Consider the following 23,570-nt stretch of genomic DNA (forward strand, 5'->3'; position numbering starts at 1 on the left):
TGATTTTCTTAAAACTTTTTGAATTCTTTTTTAAAGTTTTTAACAACTTCTTGATCCTTTTCAAATCTTTAATTATGTTCTTGAAATTGTTTTTGGAAAATTTTACTCATCATATTGAATTCTTCTTTTAAAATTTTTAAAATCTTTTTCTTGAAATCTATTTTCTCACTTTTCCAAATTTTTTTAAACACTTAATTTTCATTAACTTCTTCAATTACTTATTTTTACACTTTCTTTACTTTTCTTTTCTTGAAATTGATTTTCTTAAAACTTTTTGACTTCTTTTTTAAAGTTTTTAACAACTTCTTGATCCTTTTTAAATCTTTTATTATGTTCTTGAAATTGTTTTTGGAAAATTTTACTCATCATGTTGAGTTGTTCTTTAAATCTTTTTAAAATCTTTTTTTCTTGAAATCTATTTTCTTACTTTTTCAAATTTTTTTAAACTCTTCATTTTCATTAACTTCTTAATTTACTTATTTTTACACTTTCTTTACTTTTCTTTTTTTGAAATTTATTTTCTTAAAAGTTTTTGAATTCTTTTTTAAAGTTTTTAACAACTTCTTGATCCTTTTCAAATCTTTAATTATGTTCTTGAAATTATTTTTGGAAAATTTTACTCATCATGTTGATTTCTTCTCTTAAAATTTTTAAAATCTTTTTTCTTCAAATCTATTTTCTCACTTTTCCAATTTTTTTAAACTCATCATTTTCATTAACTTCTTCAATTACATACTTTTACGCTTTCTTTACTTTTCTTTTTTTGAAATTTATTTTCTTGAAACTTTTTGAATTCTTTTTTAAACTTTTTAACAACTTCTTGATCCTTTTCAAATCTTTAATTATGTTCTTGAAATTGTTTTTGGAAAATTTTACTCATCATATTGAGTTCTTCTTTTAAAATTTTTAAAATCTTTTTCTTGAAATCTATTTTCTCAGTTTTCCAAATTTTTTTAAATTTTTCATTTTCATTAACTTCTTCAATTACTTAGTTTTACACTTTCTTTACTTTTCTGTTTTTGAAATTTATTTTCTTAAAACTTTTTGAATTCCTTTTTTAACTTTTTAACAACTTCTTGATGCTTTTCAAATCTTTAATTATGTTCTTGAAATTGTTTTTGGAAAATTTTACTCATCATGTTGAGTTCTTCTTTTAAACTTTATAAAATCTTTTTTTCTTGAAATCTATTTTCTCACTTTTCCAAATTTTTTTAAACTCTTCATTTTCATTAACTTCTTCAATTACTTATTTTTACACTTTCTTTACTTTTCTTTTTTTGAAATTTATTTTCTTAAAACTTTTTGAATTCTTTTTAAAATTTTTAACTACTTCTTGATCCTTTTCAAATCTTTAATTATGTTTTTGAAATTGTTTTTGGAAAATTTTACTCATCATATTGAGTTCTTCTCTTGAAATTTTTTAAATCTTTTTTCTTGAAATCTATTTTCTCACTTTTCCAATTTTTTTTAAACTCTTCATTTTCATTAACTTCTTCAATTACTTACTTTTACACTTTCTTTTCTTTTCTTTTGTTGAAATTGATTTTCGTAAAACTTTTTGAATTCTTTTTTAAAGTTTTTAACAACTTCTTGATCCTTTTCAAATCTTTAATTATGTTCTTGAAATTGTTTTTGGAAAATTTTACTCATCATATTGAATTCTTCTTTTAAATTTTTTAAAATCTTTTTCTTGAAATCTATTTTCTCACTTTTCCAAATTTTTTTAAACCCTTCATTTTCATTAACTTCTTCAATTACTTATTTTTACACTTTCTTTACTTTTCTTTTCTTGAAATTGATTTTCTTAAAACTTTTTGACTTCTTTTTTAAAGTTTTTAACAACTTCTTGATCCTTTTTAAATCTTTTATTATGTTCTTGAAATTGTTTTTGGAAAATTTTACTCATCATGTTGAGTTGTTCTTTAAATCGTTTTAAAATCTTTTTTTCTTGAAATCTATTTTCTCACTTTTTCAAATTTTTTTAAACTCTTCATTTTCATTAACTTCTTAATTTACTTATTTTTACACTTTCTTTACTTTTCTTTTTTTGAAATTTATTTTCTTAAAAGTTTTTGAATTCTTTTTTAAAGTTTTTAACAACTTCTTGATCCTTTTCAAATCTTTAATTATGTTCTTGAAATTATTTTTGGAAAATTTTACTCATCATGTTGATTTCTTCTCTTAAAATTTTTAAAATCTTTTTTCTTCAAATCTATTTTCTCACTTTTCCAATTTTTTTAAACTCATCATTTTCATTAACTTCTTCAATTACATACTTTTACGCTTTCTTTACTTTTCTTTTTTTGAAATTTATTTTCTTGAAACTTTTTGAATTCTTTTTTAAACTTTTTAACAACTTCTTGATCCTTTTCAAATCTTTAATTATGTTCTTGAAATTGTTTTTGGAAAATTTTACTCATCATATTGAGTTCTTCTTTTAAAATTTTTAAAATCTTTTTCTTGAAATCTATTTTCTCAGTTTTCCAAATTTTTTTAAATTTTTCATTTTCATTAACTTCTTCAATTACTTAGTTTTACACTTTCTTTACTTTTCTTTTTTTGAAATTTATTTTCTTAAAACTTTTTGAATTCCTTTTTTAACTTTTTAACAACTTCTTGATGCTTTTCAAATCTTTAATTATGTTCTTGAAATTGTTTTTGGAAAATTTTGCTCATCATGTTGAGTTGTTCTTTAAAACTTTTTAAAATCTTTTTTTCTTGAAATCTATTTTCTCACTTTTCCAAATTTTTTTAAACTCTTCATTTTCATTAACTTCTTAATTTACTTATTTTTACACTTTCTTTACTTTTCTTTTTTTGAAATTTATTTTCTTAAACTTTTTGAATTCTTTTTTAAAGTTTTTAACAACTTCTTGATCCTTTTCAAATCATTAATTATGTTCTTGAAATTATTTTTGGAAAATTTTACTCATCATATTGATTTCCTCTCTTAAAATTTTTAAAATCTTTTTTCTTGAAATCTATTTTCTCACTTTTCCAATTTTTTTTAAACTCTTCATTTTCATTAACTTCTTCAATTACATACTTTTACGCTTTCTTTACTTTTCTTTTTTTGAAATTTATTTTCTTAAAACTTTTTGAATTCTTTTTTTAAACTTTTTAACAACTTCTTGATCCTTTTACAATCTTTAATTATGTTCTTGAAATTGTTTTTGAACAATTTGACTCTTCATATTGAATTCTTCTTTTAAAATTTTTAAAATCTTTTTCTTGAAATCTATTTTCTCACTTTTCCAAATTTTTTTAATCTCTTCATTTTCATTAACTTCTTCAATTACTTATTTTTACACTTTCTTTACTTTTCTTTTTTTGAAATTTATTTTCTTGAAACTTTTTGAATTCTTTTTTAAACTTTTTAACAACTTCTTGATCCTTTTACAATTTTTAATTATGTTCTTGAAATTGTTTTTGGAAAATTTTACTCATCATATTGAATTCTTCTTTTAAAATTTTTAAAATATTTTTCTTGAAATCTATTTTCTCAGTTTTCCAAATTTTTTTAAATTTTTCATTTTCATTAACTTCTTCAATTACTTAGTTTTACACTTTCTTTACTTTTCTTTTCTTGAAATTGATTTTCTTAAAACTTTTTGAATTCCTTTTTTAACTTTTTAACAACTTCTTCATCCTTTTCAAATCTTTAATTATGTTCTTGAAATTGTTTTTGGAAAATTTTACTCATCATGTTGAGTTCTTCTTTTAAACTTTTTAAAATCCTTTTTTCTTGAAATCTATTTTCTCACTTTTCCAAATTTTTTTAAATTTTTCATTTTCATTAACTTCTTCAATTACTTAGTTTTACAGTTTCTTTACTTTCCCTTTTTTGAAATTTATTTTCTTGAAACTTTTTAAATTCCTTTTTAAACTTTTTAACAACTTCTTGATCCTTTTCAAGTCTTTAATTATCTTCTTGAAATTGTTTTTGGAAAATTTTACTCATCATATTGAGTTATTCTCTTAAAGCTTTTAAAATCTTTTTTCCTGAAATCTATTTTCTCACTTTTCCATATTTTTTTAAACTCTTAATTTTCATTAACTTCTTCAATTACTTAGTTTTACGCTTTCTTTACTTTTGTTTTTTTGAAATTTATTTTCTTAAAACTTTTTGAATTCTTTTTTAAACTTTTTAACAACTTCTTGATCCTTTTCAAATCTTTAATTATGTTCTTGAAATTGTTTTTGGAAAATTTTACTCATCATATTGAGTTCTTCTCTTGAAATTTTTAAAATCTTTTTTCTTGAAATCTATTTTCTCACTTTTCCAATTTTTTTTAAACTCTTGATTTTCATTAACTTCTTCAATTAAATACTTTTACACTTTCTTTACTTTTGTTTTCTTGAAATTGATTTTCTTAAAACTTTTTGAATTCTTTTTTAAAGTGTTTAACAACTTCTTGATCCTTTTACAATTTTTAATTATGTTCTTGAAATTGTTTTTGGAAAATTTTACTCATCATATTGAATTCTTCTTTTAAAATTTTTAAAATCCTTTTCTTGAAATCTATTTTCTCACTTTTCCAAATTTTTTTAAACTCTTCATTTTCATTAACTTCTTCAATTACTTAGTTTTACACTTTCTTTACTTTTCTTTTCTTGAAATTGATTTTCTTAAAACTTTTTGAATTCTTTTTTAAAGTTTTTAACAACTTCTTCATCCTTTTTAAATCTTTAATTATGTTCTTGAAATTGTTTTTGGAAAATTTTACTCCTCATATTGAATTCTTCTTTTAAAATTTTTAAAATCTTTTTCATGAAATCTATTTTCTCACTTTTCCAAATTTTTTTAAACTCTTCATTTTCATTAACTTCTTCAATTACTTATTTTTACACTTTCTTTACTTTTCTTTTTTTGAAATTTATTTTCTTGAAACTTTTTGAATTCTTTTTTAAACTTTTTAACAACTTCTTGATCCTTTTCAAATCTTTAATTATGTTCTTGAAATTGTTTTTGGAAAATTTTACTCATCATATTGAGTTCTTCTTTTAAAATTTTTAAAATCTTTTTCTTGAAATCTATTTTCTCAGTTTTCCAATTTTTTTTAAATTTTTCATTTTCATTAACTTCTTCAATTACTTAGTTTTACACTTTCTTTACTTTTCTTTTTTTGAAATTTATTTTCTTAAAACTTTTTGAATTCCTTTTTTAACTTTTTAACAACTTCTTGATGCTTTTCAAATCTTTAATTATGTTCTTGAAATTGTTTTTGGAAAATTTTGCTCATCATGTTGAGTTGTTCTTTAAAACTTTTTAAAATCTTTTTTTCTTGAAATCTATTTTCTCACTTTTCCAAATTTTTTTAAACTCTTCATTTTCATTAACTTCTTAATTTACTTATTTTTACACTTTCTTTACTTTTCTTTTTTTGAAATTTATTTTCTTAAACTTTTTGAATTCTTTTTTAAAGTTTTTAACAACTTCTTGATCCTTTTCAAATCATTAATTATGTTCTTGAAATTATTTTTGGAAAATTTTACTCATCATATTGATTTCCTCTCTTAAAATTTTTAAAATCTTTTTTCTTCAAATCTATTTTCTCACTTTTCCAATTTTTTTTAAACTCTTCATTTTCATTAACTTCTTCAATTACATACTTTTACACTTTCTTTACTTTTCTTTTTTTGAAATTTATTTTCTTAAAACTTTTTGAATTCTTTTTTTAAACTTTTTAACAACTTCTTGATCCTTTTACAATCTTTAATTATGTTCTTGAAATTGTTTTTGAACAATTTTACTCTTCATATTGAATTCTTCTTTTAAAATTTTTAAAATCTTTTTCTTGAAATCTATTTTCTCACTTTTCCAAATTTTTTTAATCTCTTCATTTTCATTAACTTCTTCAATTACTTATTTTTACACTTTCTTTACTTTTCTTTTTTTGAAATTTATTTTCTTGAAACTTTTTGAATTCTTTTTTAAACTTTTTAACAACTTCTTGATCCTTTTCAAATCTTTAATTATGTTCTTGAAATTGTTTTTGGAAAATTTTACCCATCATATTGAGTTCTTCTTTTAAAATTTTGAAAATCTTTTTCTTGAAATCTATTTTCTCAGTTTTCCAATTTTTTTTAAACTCTTCATTTTCATTAACTTCTTCAATTACATACTTTTACGCTTTCTTTACTTTTCTTTTTTTGAAATTTATTTTCTTAAAACTTTTTGAATTCTTTTTTTAAACTTTTTAACAACTTCTTGATCCTTTTACAATCTTTAATTATGTTCTTGAAATTGTTTTTGAAAAATTTTACTCTTCATATTGAATTCTTCTTTTAAAATTTTTAAAATCTTTTTCTTGAAATCTATTTTCTCACTTTTCCAAATTTTTTTAAACTCTTCATTTTCATTAACTTCTTCAATTACTTATTTTTACACTTTCTTCACTTTTCTTTTTTTGAAATTTATTTTCTTAAAACTTTTTGAATTCTTTTTTTAAACTTTTTAACAACTTCTTGATCCTTTTACAATCTTTAATTATGTTCTTGAAATTGTTTTTGAACAATTTTACTCTTCATATTGAATTCTTCTTTTAAAATTTTTAAAATCTTTTTCTTGAAATCTATTTTCTCACTTTTCCAAATTTTTTTAATCTCTTCATTTTCATTAACTTCTTCAATTACTTATTTTTACACTTTCTTTACTTTTCTTTTTTTGAAATTTATTTTCTTGAAACTTTTTGAATTCTTTTTTAAACTTTTTAACAACTTCTTGATCCTTTTCAAATCTTTAATTATGTTCTTGAAATTGTTTTTGGAAAATTTTACTCATCATATTGAGTTCTTCTTTTAAAATTTTGAAAATCTTTTTCTTGAAATCTATTTTCTCAGTTTTCCAAATTTTTTTAAATTTTTCATTTTCATTAACTTCTTCAATTACTTAGTTTTACACTTTCTTTACTTTTCTTTTTTTGAAATTTATTTTCTTAAAACTTTTTGAATTCCTTTTTTAACTTTTTAACAACTTCTTGATGCTTTTCAAATCTTTAATTATGTTCTTGAAATTGTTTTTGGAAAATTTTACTCATCATGTTGAGTTCTTCTTTTAAACTTTTTAAAATCCTTTTTTCTTGAAATCTATTTTCTCACTTTTCCAAATTTTTTTAAATTTTTCATTTTCATTAACTTCTTCAATTACTTAGTTTTACAGTTTCTTTACTTTCCCTTTTTTAAAATTTATTTTCTTAAAACTTTTTGAATTCTTTTTTAAACTTTTTAACAACTTCTTGATTCTTTTCAAATCTTTAATTATGTTCTTGAAATTGTTTTTGGAAAATTTTACTCATCATATTGAGTTCTTCTCTTAAAATTTTTAAAATCTTTTTTCTTGAAATCTATTTTCTCACTTTTCCAATTTTTTTTTTAACTCTTCATTTTCATTAACTTCTTCAATTACTTACTTTTAAACTTTCTTTACTTTTCTTTTCTTGAAATTTATTTTCTTAAAACTTTTTGAATTCCTTTTTGAACTTTTTAACAACTTCTTGATCCTTTTCAAATCTTTAATTATGTTCTTGAAATTGTTTTTGAAAAATTTTACTCATCATGTTGAGTTCTTCTTTTAAACTTTATAAAATCTTTTTTTCTTGAAATCTATTTTCTCAATTTTCCAAATTTTTTTAAACTCTTCATTTTCATTAACTTCTTCAATTACTTATTTTTACACTTTCTTTACTTTTCTTTTTGTGAAATTTATTTTCTTAAAACTTTTTGAATTCTTTTTAAAATTTTTAACTACTTCTTGATCCTTTTCAAATCTTTAATTATGTTTTTGAAATTGTTTTTGGAAAATTTTACTCATCATATTGAGTTCTTCTCTTGAAATTTTTTAAATCTTTTTTCTTGAAATCTATTTTCTCACTTTTCCAATTTTTTTTAAACTCTTCATTTTCATTAACTTCTTCAATTACTTACTTTTACACTTTCTTTTCTTTTCTTTTGTTGAAATTGATTTTCTTAAAACTTTTTGAATTCTTTTTTAAAGTTTTTAACAACTTCTTGATCCTTTTCAAATCTTTAATTATGTTCTTCAAATTGTTTTTGGAAAATTTTACTCATCTTATTGAATTCTTCTTTTAAAATTTTTAAAATCTTTTTCTTGAAATCTATTTTCTCACTTTTCCAAATTTTTTTAAACCCTTCATTTTCATTAACTTCTTCAATTACTTATTTTTACACTTTCTTTACTTTTCTTTTCTTGAAATTGATTTTCTTAAAACTTTTTGACTTCTTTTTTAAAGTTTTTAACAACTTCTTGATCCTTTTTAAATCTTTTATTATGTTCTTGAAATTGTTTTTGGAAAATTTTACTCATCATGTTGAGTTGTTCTTTAAATCTTTTTAAAATCTTTTTTTCTTGAAATCTATTTTCTCACTTTTTCAAATTTTTATAAACTCTTCATTTTCATTAACTTCTTAATTTACTTATTTTTACACTTTCTTTACTTTTCTTTTTTTGAAATTTATTTTCTTAAAAGTTTTTGAATTCTTTTTTAAAGTTTTTAACAACTTCTTGATCCTTTTCAAATCTTTAATTATGTTCTTGAAATTATTTTTGGAAAATTTTACTCATCATGTTGATTTCTTCTCTTAAAATTTTTAAAATATTTTTTCTTCAAATCTATTTTCTCACTTTTCCAATTTTTTTAAACTCATCATTTTCATTAACTTCTTCAATTACATACTTTTACGCTTTCTTTACTTTTCTTTTTTTGAAATTTATTTTCTTAAAACTTTTTGAATTCTTTTTTAAACTTTTTAACAACTTCTTGATCCTTTTCAAATCTTTAATTATGTTCTTGAAATTGTTTTTGGAAAATTTTACTCATCATATTGAGTTCTTCTTTTAAAATTTTGAAAATCTTTTTCTTGAAATCTATTTTCTCAGTTTTCCAAATTTTTTTAAATTTTTCATTTTCATTAACTTCTTCAATTACTTAGTTTTACACTTTCTTTACTTTTCTTTTTTTGAAATTTATTTTCTTAAAACTTTTTCAATTCCTTTTTGAACTTTTTAACAACTTCTTGATCCTTTTCAAATCTTTAATTATGTTCTTGAAATTGTTTTTGAAAAATTTTACTCATCATGTTGAGTTCTTCTTTTAAACTTTATAAAATCTTTTTTTCTTGAAATCTATTTTCTCAATTTTCCAAATTTTTTTAAACTCTTCATTTTCATTAACTTCTTCAATTACTTATTTTTACACTTTCTTTACTTTTCTTTTTTTGAAATTTATTTTCTTAAAACTTTTTGAATTCTTTTTAAAATTTTTAACTACTTCTTGATCCTTTTCAAATCTTTAATTATGTTTTTGAAATTGTTTTTGGAAAATTTTACTCATCATATTGAGTTCTTCTCTTGAAATTTTTTAAATCTTTTTTCTTGAAATCTATTTTCTCACTTTTCCAATTTTTTTTAAACTCTTCATTTTCATTAACTTCTTCAATTACTTACTTTTACACTTTCTTTTCTTTTCTTTTGTTGAAATTGATTTTCTTAAAACTTTTTGAATTCTTTTTTAAAGTTTTTAACAACTTCTTGATCCTTTTCAAATCTTTAATTATGTTCTTGAAATTGTTTTTGGAAAATTTTACTCATCATATTGAATTCTTCTTTTAAAATTTTTAAAATCTTTTTCTTGAAATCTATTTTCTCACTTTTCCAAATTTTTTTAAACACTTAATTTTCATTAACTTCTTCAATTACTTATTTTTACACTTTCTTTACTTTTCTTTTCTTGAAATTGATTTTCTTAAAACTTTTTGACTTCTTTTTTAAAGTTTTTAACAACTTCTTGATCCTTTTTAAATCTTTTATTATGTTCTTGAAATTGTTTTTGGAAAATTTTACTCATCATGTTGAGTTGTTCTTTAAATCTTTTTAAAATCTTTTTTTCTTGAAATCTATTTTCTTACTTTTTCAAATTTTTTTAAACTCTTCATTTTCATTAACTTCTTAATTTACTTATTTTTACACTTTCTTTACTTTTCTTTTTTTGAAATTTATTTTCTTAAAAGTTTTTGAATTCTTTTTTAAAGTTTTTAACAACTTCTTGATCCTTTTCAAATCTTTAATTATGTTCTTGAAATTATTTTTGGAAAATTTTACTCATCATGTTGATTTCTTCTCTTAAAATTTTTAAAATCTTTTTTCTTCAAATCTATTTTCTCACTTTTCCAATTTTTTTAAACTCATCATTTTCATTAACTTCTTCAATTACATACTTTTACGCTTTCTTTACTTTTCTTTTTTTGAAATTTATTTTCTTGAAACTTTTTGAATTCTTTTTTAAACTTTTTAACAACTTCTTGATCCTTTTCAAATCTTTAATTATGTTCTTGAAATTGTTTTTGGAAAATTTTACTCATCATATTGAGTTCTTCTTTTAAAATTTTTAAAATCTTTTTCTTGAAATCTATTTTCTCAGTTTTCCAAATTTTTTTAAATTTTTCATTTTCATTAACTTCTTCAATTACTTAGTTTTACACTTTCTTTACTTTTCTGTTTTTGAAATTTATTTTCTTAAAACTTTTTGAATTCCTTTTTTAACTTTTTAACAACTTCTTGATGCTTTTCAAATCTTTAATTATGTTCTTGAAATTGTTTTTGGAAAATTTTACTCATCATGTTGAGTTCTTCTTTTAAACTTTATAAAATCTTTTTTTCTTGAAATCTATTTTCTCACTTTTCCAAATTTTTTTAAACTCTTCATTTTCATTAACTTCTTCAATTACTTATTTTTACACTTTCTTTACTTTTCTTTTTTTGAAATTTATTTTCTTAAAACTTTTTGAATTCTTTTTAAAATTTTTAACTACTTCTTGATCCTTTTCAAATCTTTAATTATGTTTTTGAAATTGTTTTTGGAAAATTTTACTCATCATATTGAGTTCTTCTCTTGAAATTTTTTAAATCTTTTTTCTTGAAATCTATTTTCTCACTTTTCCAATTTTTTTTAAACTCTTCATTTTCATTAACTTCTTCAATTACTTACTTTTACACTTTCTTTTCTTTTCTTTTGTTGAAATTGATTTTCGTAAAACTTTTTGAATTCTTTTTTAAAGTTTTTAACAACTTCTTGATCCTTTTCAAATCTTTAATTATGTTCTTGAAATTGTTTTTGGAAAATTTTACTCATCATATTGAATTCTTCTTTTAAATTTTTTAAAATCTTTTTCTTGAAATCTATTTTCTCACTTTTCCAAATTTTTTTAAACCCTTCATTTTCATTAACTTCTTCAATTACTTATTTTTACACTTTCTTTACTTTTCTTTTCTTGAAATTGATTTTCTTAAAACTTTTTGACTTCTTTTTTAAAGTTTTTAACAACTTCTTGATCCTTTTTAAATCTTTTATTATGTTCTTGAAATTGTTTTTGGAAAATTTTACTCATCATGTTGAGTTGTTCTTTAAATCGTTTTAAAATCTTTTTTTCTTGAAATCTATTTTCTCACTTTTTCAAATTTTTTTAAACTCTTCATTTTCATTAACTTCTTAATTTACTTATTTTTACACTTTCTTTACTTTTCTTTTTTTGAAATTTATTTTCTTAAAAGTTTTTGAATTCTTTTTTAAAGTTTTTAACAACTTCTTGATCCTTTTCAAATCTTTAATTATGTTCTTGAAATTATTTTTGGAAAATTTTACTCATCATGTTGATTTCTTCTCTTAAAATTTTTAAAATCTTTTTTCTTCAAATCTATTTTCTCACTTTTCCAATTTTTTTAAACTCATCATTTTCATTAACTTCTTCAATTACATACTTTTACGCTTTCTTTACTTTTCTTTTTTTGAAATTTATTTTCTTGAAACTTTTTGAATTCTTTTTTAAACTTTTTAACAACTTCTTGATCCTTTTCAAATCTTTAATTATGTTCTTGAAATTGTTTTTGGAAAATTTTACTCATCATATTGAGTTCTTCTTTTAAAATTTTTAAAATCTTTTTCTTGAAATCTATTTTCTCAGTTTTCCAAATTTTTTTAAATTTTTCATTTTCATTAACTTCTTCAATTACTTAGTTTTACACTTTCTTTACTTTTCTTTTTTTGAAATTTATTTTCTTAAAACTTTTTGAATTCCTTTTTTAACTTTTTAACAACTTCTTGATGCTTTTCAAATCTTTAATTATGTTCTTGAAATTGTTTTTGGAAAATTTTGCTCATCATGTTGAGTTGTTCTTTAAAACTTTTTAAAATCTTTTTTTCTTGAAATCTATTTTCTCACTTTTCCAAATTTTTTTAAACTCTTCATTTTCATTAACTTCTTAATTTACTTATTTTTACACTTTCTTTACTTTTCTTTTTTTGAAATTTATTTTCTTAAACTTTTTGAATTCTTTTTTAAAGTTTTTAACAACTTCTTGATCCTTTTCAAATCATTAATTATGTTCTTGAAATTATTTTTGGAAAATTTTACTCATCATATTGATTTCCTCTCTTAAAATTTTTAAAATCTTTTTTCTTGAAATCTATTTTCTCACTTTTCCAATTTTTTTTAAACTCTTCATTTTCATTAACTTCTTCAATTACATACTTTTACGCTTTCTTTACTTTTCTTTTTTTGAAATTTATTTTCTTAAAACTTTTTGAATTCTTTTTTTAAACTTTTTAACAACTTCTTGATCCTTTTACAATCTTTAATTATGTTCTTGAAATTGTTTTTGAACAATTTGACTCTTCATATTGAATTCTTCTTTTAAAATTTTTAAAATCTTTTTCTTGAAATCTATTTTCTCACTTTTCCAAATTTTTTTAATCTCTTCATTTTCATTAACTTCTTCAATTACTTATTTTTACACTTTCTTTACTTTTCTTTTTTTGAAATTTATTTTCTTGAAACTTTTTGAATTCTTTTTTAAACTTTTTAACAACTTCTTGATCCTTTTCAAATCTTTAATTATGTTCTTGAAATTGTTTTTGGAAAATTTTACTCATCATATTGAGTTCTTCTTTTAAAATTTTGAAAATCTTTTTCTTGAAATCTATTTTCTCAGTTTTCCAAATTTTTTTAAATTTTTCATTTTCATTAACTTCTTCAATTACTTAGTTTTACACTTTCTTTACTTTTCTTTTTTTGAAATTTATTTTCTTAAAACTTTTTGAATTCCTTTTTTAACTTGTTAACAACTTCTTGATGCTTTTCAAATCTTTAATTATGTTCTTGAAATTGTTTTTGGAAAATTTTACTCATCATGTTGAGTTCTTCTTTTAAACTTTTTAAAATCCTTTTTTCTTGAAATCTATTTTCTCACTTTTCCAAATTTTTTTAAATTTTGCATTTTCATTAACTTCTTCAATTACTTAGTTTTACAGTTTCTTTACTTTCCCTTTTTTAAAATTTATTTTCTTAAAACTTTTTGAATTCTTTTTTAAACTTTTTAACAACTTCTTGATTCTTTTCAAATCTTTAATTATGTTCTTGAAATTGTTTTTGGAAAATTTTACTCATCATATTGAGTTCTTCTCTTAAAATTTTTAAAATCTTTTTTCTTGAAATCTATTTTCTCACTTTTCCAATTTTTTTTTAACTCTTCATTTTCATTAACTTCTTCAATTACTTACTTTTAAACTTTCTTTACTTTTCTTTTCTTGAAATTTATTTTCTTAAAACTTTTTGAATTCCTTTTTGAACTTTTTAACAACTTCTTGATCCTTTTCAAATCTTTAATTATGTTCTTGAAATTGTTTTTGAAAAATTTTACTCATCATGTTGAGTTCTTCTTTTAAACTTTATAAAATCTTTTTTTCTTGAAATCTATTTTCTCAATTTTCCAAATTTTTTTAAACTCTTCATTTTCATTAACTTCTTCAATTACTTATTTTTACACTTTCTTTACTTTTCTTTTTTTGAAATTTATTTTCTTAAAACTTTTTGAATTCTTTTTAAAATTTTTAACTACTTCTTGATCCTTTTCAAATCTTTAATTATGTTTTTGAAATTGTTTTTGGAAAATTTTACTCATCATATTGAGTTCTTCTCTTGAAATTTTTTAAATCTTTTTTCTTGAAATCTATTTTCTCACTTTTCCAATTTTTTTTAAACTCTTCATTTTCATTAACTTCTTCAATTACTTTCATTTTATGAACTTCTTGATCCTTTTCAAATCTTTAATTATGTTCTTGAAATGTTTTTTACAAAATTTTACTCATCATATTGAGTTCTTGTCTTAAAGTTTTTAAAATCTTTCTTTTGAAATCTATTTTATCACTTTTCCTAATTTTTTTCAACTATTAATTTTCATTAACTTCTTGAATTACTTATTTTTACACTTTCTTTACATAGTTTTCTTTTCTTAAATTTTATTTTCTTAAACTTTTTCAATTCTTGTTAAAGTTTTTATCAACTTCTTGATCCTTTTCAAATTTTTAATTATGTTCTTGAAATGGTTTTTGCAAAAGTTTACTCATCATATTGAGTTCTTCTCTTAAAGTTTTTAAAATCTTTTTCTTGAAATCTATTTTTTCACTTTTCCTAATTTTTTAAACTCTTCATTTTCATTAACTTCATGAATTACTTATTTTTACACTTTCTTTAGTTAGTTTTCTTTTCTTGAATTTTATTTTCTTAAAGTTTTTCAATTCTTTTTAAAGTTTTTATCCACTTCTCGATCCTTTTCAAATCTTTAATTATGAACTCGAAATGGTTTTAGCAAAATTTACTCATCATATTGAGTTCTCCTCTTAAAGTTTTTAAAATCTTTTTCTTGAAATCTATTTTCTCACATTTCCTAATTCTTTTAAAATCTTCATTTTCATTAACTTCTTGAATTACTTATTTTTACACTTTCTTTACTTAGTTTTCTTTTCTTAAATTTATTTGTTTTTAACTTTTTGAATTCTTTTTTAAAGTTTTTATCAACTTCCTGATCCTTTTAAAATCTTTAATTATGTTCTTGAAATGGTTTTTGCAAAATTTTACTCATCATATTGAGTTCTTCTCTTAAAGTTTTTAAAATCTTTTTCTTGAAATCTATTTTATCACTTTTCCTAATTTTTTTAAACTCTTCATTCTAATTAACTTCTTGAATTAGTTATTTTTACACTTTCTTTACTTAGTTTTCTTTTCTTGAATTTTATTTTCTTAAAGTTTTTCAATTCTTTTTAAAGTTTTTATCCACTTCTCGATCCTTTTCAAATCTTTAATTATGAACTCGAAATGGTTTTAGCAAAATTTACTCATCATATTGAGTTCTCCTCTTAAAGTTTTTAAAATCTTTTTCTTGAAATATATTTTCTCACTTTTCGTAATTTTTTTAAACTCTTCATTTTCATTAACTTCTTGAATTACTTATTTTTACACTTTCTTTACTTTTCTTTTTTTGAAATTTATTTTCTTAAAACTTTTTGAATTCGTTTTTAAACTTTTTAACAACTTCTTGATCCTTTTCAAATCTTTAATTATGTTCTTGAAATTGTTTTTGCAAAATTTTACTCATCATATTGAGTTCTTCTCTTAAAGTTTTTAAAATCTTTTTCTTGAAATCTATTTTACCACTTTTCCTAATTTTTTTAAACTCTTCATTCTAATTAACTTCTTGAATTAGTTATTTTTACACTTTCTTTACTTAGTTTTCTTTTCTTGAATTTTATTTTCTTAAACTTTTTCAATTTTTTTAAAGTTTTTATCAACTTCTTGATCTTTTTCAAATCTTTAATTTTGTTCTTGAAATGGTTTTTGCAAAATTTTACTCATCATATTGAGTTCTTCTCCTAAAGTTTTTAAAATCTTTTTCTTGAAATCTATTTTCTAACTTTTCCCAATTTTTTTAAACTCTTCATTTTCATTAACTTCTTGAATAGTTATTTTTACACTTTCTTTACTTAGTCTTCTTTTCTTAAATTTTATTTGCTTGAACTTTTTAAATTGTTTTTCAAGCTTTTTAAACTCTTCATTTTCATTAACTTCTTGAATAATTATTTTTACACTTTCTTTACTTAGTTTTCTTTTCTTTAATTTTATTTTCATAAATTTTTCAATTCCTTTTAAAGTTTTTATCAACTTCTTGATCCTTTTCAAATCTTTAATTATATTCTTGAAATGGTTTTTGCAAAATTTTACTCATCATATTGAGTTATCTCTTAAAGTTTTTGAAATGTTTTTCTTGAAATATATTTTCTCACTTTTCGTAATTTTTTTAAACTCTTCATTTTCATTAACTTCTTGAATTACTTATTTTTACACTTTCTTTACTTTTCTTTTTTTGAAATTTATTTTCTTAAAACTTTTTGAATTCGTTTTTAAACTTTTTAACAACTTCTTGATCCTTTTCAAATCTTTAATTATGTTCTTGAAATTGTTTTTGGAAAATTTTACTCATCATATTCAGTTCTTCTGTTAAAGTTTTTAAAATCTTTTTCTTGAAATCTATTTTCTCACTTTGCCTAATTTTTTTAAACTCTTCATTTTCATTAACTTCTTGAATAACTTCTTTTTACACTTTCTTTACTTAGTTTTCTTTTCTTGAATTTTATTTTCTTAAACTTTTTCAATTCTTTTTAAATTTTTATCAACTTCTTGATCCTTTTCCAATATTTAATTATGTTCTTGACATGGTTTTTGCAAAATTCTACTCATCATATTGAGTTCTTCTCTTAAAGTTTTTAAAATCTTTTTCTTGAAATCTATTTTCTCACTTTTCCTAACTTTTTTAAACTCTTTATTTTCATTAACTTCTTGAATTACTTATTTTTACACTTTCTTTACTTAGTTTTCTTTTCTTGAATTTTATTTTCTTAAAGTTTTTCAATTCATTTTAATGTTTTTATCAACTTCTTGATCCTTTTAAAATCCTTAATTATGTTCTTGAAATGGTTTTTGCAAAATTTTACTCATCATATTGAGTTCTTGTCTTAAAGTTTTTAAAATCTTTTTCTTGAAATCTATTTTCTCACTTTACCTAATTTTTTTAAACTCTTCATTTTCATTAACTTCTTGAATAACTTCTTTTTACCCTTTCTTAACTTAGTTTTCTTTTCTTGAATTTTATTTTCTTAAACTTTTTCAATTCTTTTTAAATTTATATCAACTTCTTGATCCTTTTCCAATATTTAATTATGTTATTGACATGGTTTTTGCAAAATTCTACTCATCATATTGAGTTCTTCTCTTAAAGTTTTTAAAATCTTTTTCTTGAAATCTATTTTCTCACTTTTCCTAACTTTTTTAAACTTTTCATTTTCATTAACTTCTTGAATTACTTATTTTTACACTTTCTTTACTTAGTTTTCTTTTCTTGAATTTTATTTTCTTAAAATTTTTCAATTCTTTTTAAAGTTTTTATCAACTTCTTGATCATTTTCAAATCTTTAATTGTGTTCTTCAAAAAGTTTTTGCAAAATTTTACTCATCATATTCAGTTCTTCTCTTAAAGTTTTTAAAATCTTTTTCTCGAAATATATTTTCTCAATTTTCCTAATTTTTTTAGACTCTTCATTTTCATTAACTTCTTGAATAGTTATTTTTACACTTTCTTTACTTTGTTTTCTTTTCTTAAATTTTATTTTCTTAAACTTTTTCAATTCTTTTTTAAAGTTTTTATCAACTTCTTGATCCTTTTCAAATCTTGAATTATGTTCTTCAAATTGTTTTTGAAAAATTTACTCATCATATTAAGTTCTTCTCTTAAAGTTTTTAAAATCTTTTTCTTGAAATCTATTTTCTCACTTTTCCTAATTTTTTTAAACTATTAATTTTCATTAACTTCTTGAATTATTTATTTTTACACTTTCATTACTTAGTTTTATTTTCTTCAATTTTATTTTCTTAAACTTTTTGAATTCTTTTTTAAAGTTTTTATCAACTTCTTGATCTTTTTCAAATCTTGAATTATATTCTTCAAATTGTTTTTGCAAAATTTACTTATCATATTAAGTTCTTCTCTTAAAGTTTTGAAAATCTTTTTCTTGAAATCTATTTTCTCACTTTTCCTAATTTTTTTAAACTCTTCATTTTCATTAACTTCTTGAATTACTTATTTTTGCACTTTCTTTACTTAGTTTTCTTTTCTTGAATTTTATTTTCTTAAACTTTTTCAATTCTTTTTAAAGTTTTTATCAACTTCTTGATCCTTTTCAAATCTTTAATGATGGTCTTGAAATGGTTTTTGCAAAATTTTACTTATCATATTGAGTTCTTCTCTTAAAATTTTTAAAATCTTTTTCTTGAAATCTATTTTCTCACTTTTCCTAATTTTTTTAAACTATTAATTTTCATTAATTCTTGAATTACTTATTTTTAAGCTTTTTTTACTTAGTTTTCTTTTCTTCAATTTTATTTTCTTAAACTTTTTTATTTCTTTTTTAAAGTTTTTATCAACTTCTTGATCCTTTTCAAATCTTTAATTATGTTCTTGAAATGGTTTTTGCATAATTTTACTCATCATATTGAGCTCTTCTCTTAAAATTTTTAAAAACTTTTTCTTGAAATCTATTTTCTCACTTTTCCTAATTTTCTTAAACTATTAATTTTCATTAACTTCTTGTATTACTTATTTTTAAGCTTTCTTTACTTAGTTTTCTTTTCTTCAATTTTATTTTCTTAAACTTTTTGATTTCTTTTTTAAAGTTTTTATCAACTTCTTGATCCTTTTCAAATCCTTAATTTTGTTCTTGAAATGGTTTTTGCATAATTTTACTCATCATATTGAGCTCTTCTCTTAAAGTTTTGAAAATCTTTTTCTTGCAATCTTTTTTCTCACTTTTGCTAATTTTTTTAAATTCTTCATTTTCATTAACTTCTTGAATTACTTATTTTTACACTTTCTTTACTTAGTTTTCATTTCTTCAATTTTATTTTCTTAAACTTTTTCAATTCTTTTTTAAAGTTTTTATCAACTTCTTGATCCTTTTCAAAAATTTAATTATATTCATGAAATGGTTTTTGCAAAATTTTACTCATCATATTAAGTTCTTCTCTTAAAGTTTTTAAAATCTTTTTCTTGAAATCTATTTTCTCACTTTTTCTAATTTTTTTAAACTCTTCATTTTCATTAACTTCTTGAATTACTTATTTTTACACTTTCTTTACTTAGTTTTCTTTTCTTGAATTTTATTTTCTTAAACTTTTTCAATTCTTTTTAAAGTTTTTATCAACTTCTTGATCCTTTTCAAATCTTTAATGATGTTCTTGAAATGGTTTTTGTAAAATTTTACTCATCATATTGAGCTCTTCTCTTAAAGTTTTTAAAATCTTTTTCTTGAATTCTATTTTTTCACTTTTCCTAATTTTTTTAAACTCTTCATTTTCATTAACTTCTTGAATTACTTATTTTTACACTTTCTTTACTTAGTTTTCTTTTCTTCAATTTTATTTTCTTAAAATTTTTCAATTATTTTTTAAAGTTTTTATCAACTTCTTGATCCTTTTCATATCTTTTAATTATGTTCTTGAAATGGTTTTTGCATAATTTTACTCATCATATTGAGCTATTCTCTTAAAGTTTTTAAAATCTTTTTCTTGAAATCTATTTTCTCACTTTTCCTAATTTTCTTAAACTATTAATTTTCATTAACTTATTGAATTACTTCTTTTTACACTTTCTTTACTTAGTTTTCTTTTCTTGAATTTTATTTTCTTAAACTTTTTCAATTATTTTTAAATTTTTTATGAACTTCTTGATCCTTTTCAAATCTTTAATTATGTTCTTGAAATGTTTTTTACAAAATTTTACTCATCATATTGAGTTCTTGTCTTAAAGTTTTTAAAATCTTTCTTTTGAAATCTATTTTATCACTTTTCCTAATTTTTTTCAACTATTAATTTTCATTAACTTCTTGAATTACTTATTTTTACACTTTCTTTACATAGTTTTCTTTTCTTAAATTTTATTTTCTTAAACTTTTTCAATTCTTGTTAAAGTTTTTATCAACTTCTTGATCCTTTTCAAATCTTTAATGATGGTCTTGAAATGGTTTTTACAAAATTTTACTCATCATATTGAGTTCTTCTCTTAATGTTTTTAAAATCTTTTTCTTGAAATCTTTTTTTTCACTTTTCCTAATTTTTTTAAACTCTTCATTTTCATTAACTTCTTGAATTATTTATTTTTACACTTTCTTTACATAGTTTTCTTTTCTTGAATTTTATTGTCTTAAACTTTTTCAATTCTTTTTTAAAGTTTTTATCAACTTCTTGATCCTTTTCAAATGTTTAATTATATTCTTGAAATGGTTTTTGCAAAATTTTACTCATCATATTAAGTTCTTCTCTTAAAGTTTTGAAAATCTTTTTCTTGAAATCTATTTTCTCACTTTTCCTAATTTTTTTAAACTCTTCATTTTCATTAACTTCTTGAATTACTTATTTTTACACTTTCTTTACTTAGTTTTCTTTTCTTCAATTTTATTTTCTTAAACTTTTTCAATTCTTTTTTAAAGTTTTTATCAACTTCTTGATCCTTTTGAAATCTTTAATTATGTTCTTGAAATGGTTTTTGTAAAATTTTACTAATCATATTTAGTTCTTCTCTTAAAGTTTTTAAAATCTTTTTTTTGAAATCTATTTTCTCACTTTTGCTAATTTTTTAAACTATTAATTTTCATTAACTTCTTGAATTATTTATTTTTACACTTTCTTTACTTAGTTTTCTTTTCTTGAATTTTATTTTCTTAAAATTTTTCAATTCTTTTTAAAGTTTTTATCAACTTCTTGATCCTTTTCAAATCTTTAATTATGTTCTTGAAATAGTTTTTGCAAAATTTTACTCATCATATTGAGTTCTTCTCTTGAAGTTTTTAAAACTCTTTTCTTGAAATCTATTTTCTCACTTTTCCTAATTTTCTTAAACTATTAATTTTCATTAACTTCTTGAATTACTTATTTTTACACTTTCTTTACTTAGTTTTCTTTTCTTGAATTTTATTTCCTTAAATTTTTTCAATTCTCTTTAAAGTTTTTATCAACTTCTTGATCCTTTTCAAATCTTTAATTATGTTCTTGAAATGGTTTTTGCAAAATTTTACTCATCATATTGAGCTCTTCTCTTAAAGTTTTTAAAATCTTTTTCTTGAAATCTATTTTCTCACTTTTCCTAATTTTTGAAACTCTTCATTTTCATTAACTTCTTGAATTACTTATTTTTACACTTTCTTTACTTAATTTTCTTTTTTTGAATTTTATTTTCTTAAACTTTTTCAATTCCGTTTAAAGTTTTTATCAACTTCTTGATCCTTTTCAAATCTTGAATTATGTTCTTGAAATGGTTTTTGCAAAATTTACTTATCATATTGAGTTCTTCTCCTAAAGTTTTTAAAATCTTTTTCTTGAAATCTATTTTCTCACTTTTCCTAATTTTTTTAAACTCTTCATTTTCATTAACTTCTTGAATTACTTATTTTTACACTTTCTTTACTTAGTTTTCTTTTCTTGAATATTATTTTCTTAAACTTTTTCAATTCTTTTTAAAGTTTTTATCAACTTCTTGATCCTTTTGAAACCTTTAGTTATGTTCTTGAAATGGTTTTTTCAAAATTTTACTCATCATATTGAATTCTTCTCTTAAAATTCACAAAGAGCTTGATGTTACTATTGAATTCTTCTCTTAAAATTCACAAAGAGCTTGATGTTACTAGCTCATTGAATTCCAGATATCCTTTTTGAGAATGGTTTTCAAAATAGATTTATCGATTACTTGAAATAAATAATATTTTGTTTTCAAGTCTTTTAGCCGCAATACATCTAATTCCTTTTGTTATTCTTTAGTGAACCCTCATTGTTCTCTAGCATACCTTGTTCAATCTGGGACTTCCGTAAATTTTCCATCAACGAATACCAATGATGTTTTACTTGTCATTTTCCTTAATGAGAACAACTCATAAATCTCTCCAACGATCCCACAGTAAATATTCCAACCCGCCATCAATTCCAATAAAAATTTGTACATTCCAATGCCTCCCACAATAATAAAACTAACATAATATGTACCATGTAAACAGCAAGGGATCATCCAAATGATTGAAAACATTTACATAAAAAACATCTTTTGTTGTTGCATTTATAAGGAGTCCCGGGAACATGCCATTGATTGTTATTACCTGCAAAATATACGAGCAACAATAGTATTGAAGAATGCATGAGTAAGACAAATAAAAAGATGAACAGATGAAAGGTATTCATAATCCCCACAGGTTAATCATTAGAAACATGCTTTAAATTGAAGTCAGTGGAAACGTGCCAATCAAGCAATATATCAGCAGCAGTGGCTGTTGTGATTAAGAATGGTAGCACCAGAATTGCACATATAGCAAGTTTGAGTTGAGGAGCAACAAAACCTGAAGCCATTGAAATGTCACCACAGTTTCTTACTTTCGATGTGACTATTATCAGTCATTACCTTTCAAGACTTAGGCCTCAACGGTTCAAATGCCTCAACGATTTTTATGTTTTTAAAATAACTTCTTAAACCACCTTTCTTCAAGTATTTTTTAAGATATTTTTATTATATTATTGTATCCTTTATAAATTTCAAATTTTTGTTTTTCAAAACAGTTAATATTGTGAGATAAAAACAACCTTTATCACAGTATAAATTATTTATTACTATTTTTATTGTAGATCTAAAGCATAATTTATATAATCTATATATTTAAAAAGATTTACTTACCATATTTATAATATAATATGTCGGGAGAGGGATCGATTAATTCATAATCATTCAACAGAATCAGATAAATTATTTTATTGTTGCTAATTCTGTTGAATCAAGCTCCTATTAAAAAAATATTTATATAAATTATTGCGTTAAACGAAATTTTAGGAAAACAAATCATAAGAAAATAAAGAGATTCTATAAAAAGAGAGGGAGCGGGAGAGTGAGAAGAGAGATAGATGATATTTAATTCCAAGATATAAACAAGAAATCAGAATTTAATTCGAAAAGATGATATAAAAGATTTTAAGATTTGAGAATATTTTTTATATATTCTAATAAATATTTATAATTTAACAATTAGATCTATAAAAATAGTAATTGGGGGACAATCATGGCAAAAAAGTATTCAAATATATATATATATATATATATATAAAAGTTATTAAATGAAATAATTTATGAAATATTACTTTTTAGAATAACTTGTGTTCTTGATATATGTTTACATGAATATTGACTCCATGAAATATATATTTTATTTTGTTTCCATAAGTATGTCCTCAGACATATTATGTTCAAAATGTGGTTGGACACTACCATAGTCAAGCAGATTTTTCAGTTTTCAAATACAAATTTCAGAACAAATTGTGTTCCACAGAAGTGAAATTGAAATAATTTTTTACTTAATTGATTTACATTCATGTTTTTAATAAAGAAAAAATTATTTATAATTTTTGTTTAATTTTAAAAATTATGTTATTATATTTTGGTGATAGCTCTCCCACCACATAATTACTATTTTGTGATAATTATGTTCAATTTTATTTTCTAATAAATATTTTTTCTTTTAAAATTGCATTTGAAAAAAAAAAATTAGCCACTCCCAAGAGACCCAAATTGTGAAATAAATTTATTCGATTATATATCAATTAAATTATTTCTGTAAAGTAGCATTAAACCAAACTTTAGA

Source organism: Vigna unguiculata, chromosome 7 (genome assembly GCF_037176805.1).
Source record: "Vigna unguiculata cultivar grain cowpea cultivar isolate G323 ecotype 2 chromosome 7, ASM3717680v1, whole genome shotgun sequence".
NCBI classification, from domain to species: domain Eukaryota; kingdom Viridiplantae; phylum Streptophyta; class Magnoliopsida; order Fabales; family Fabaceae; genus Vigna; species Vigna unguiculata.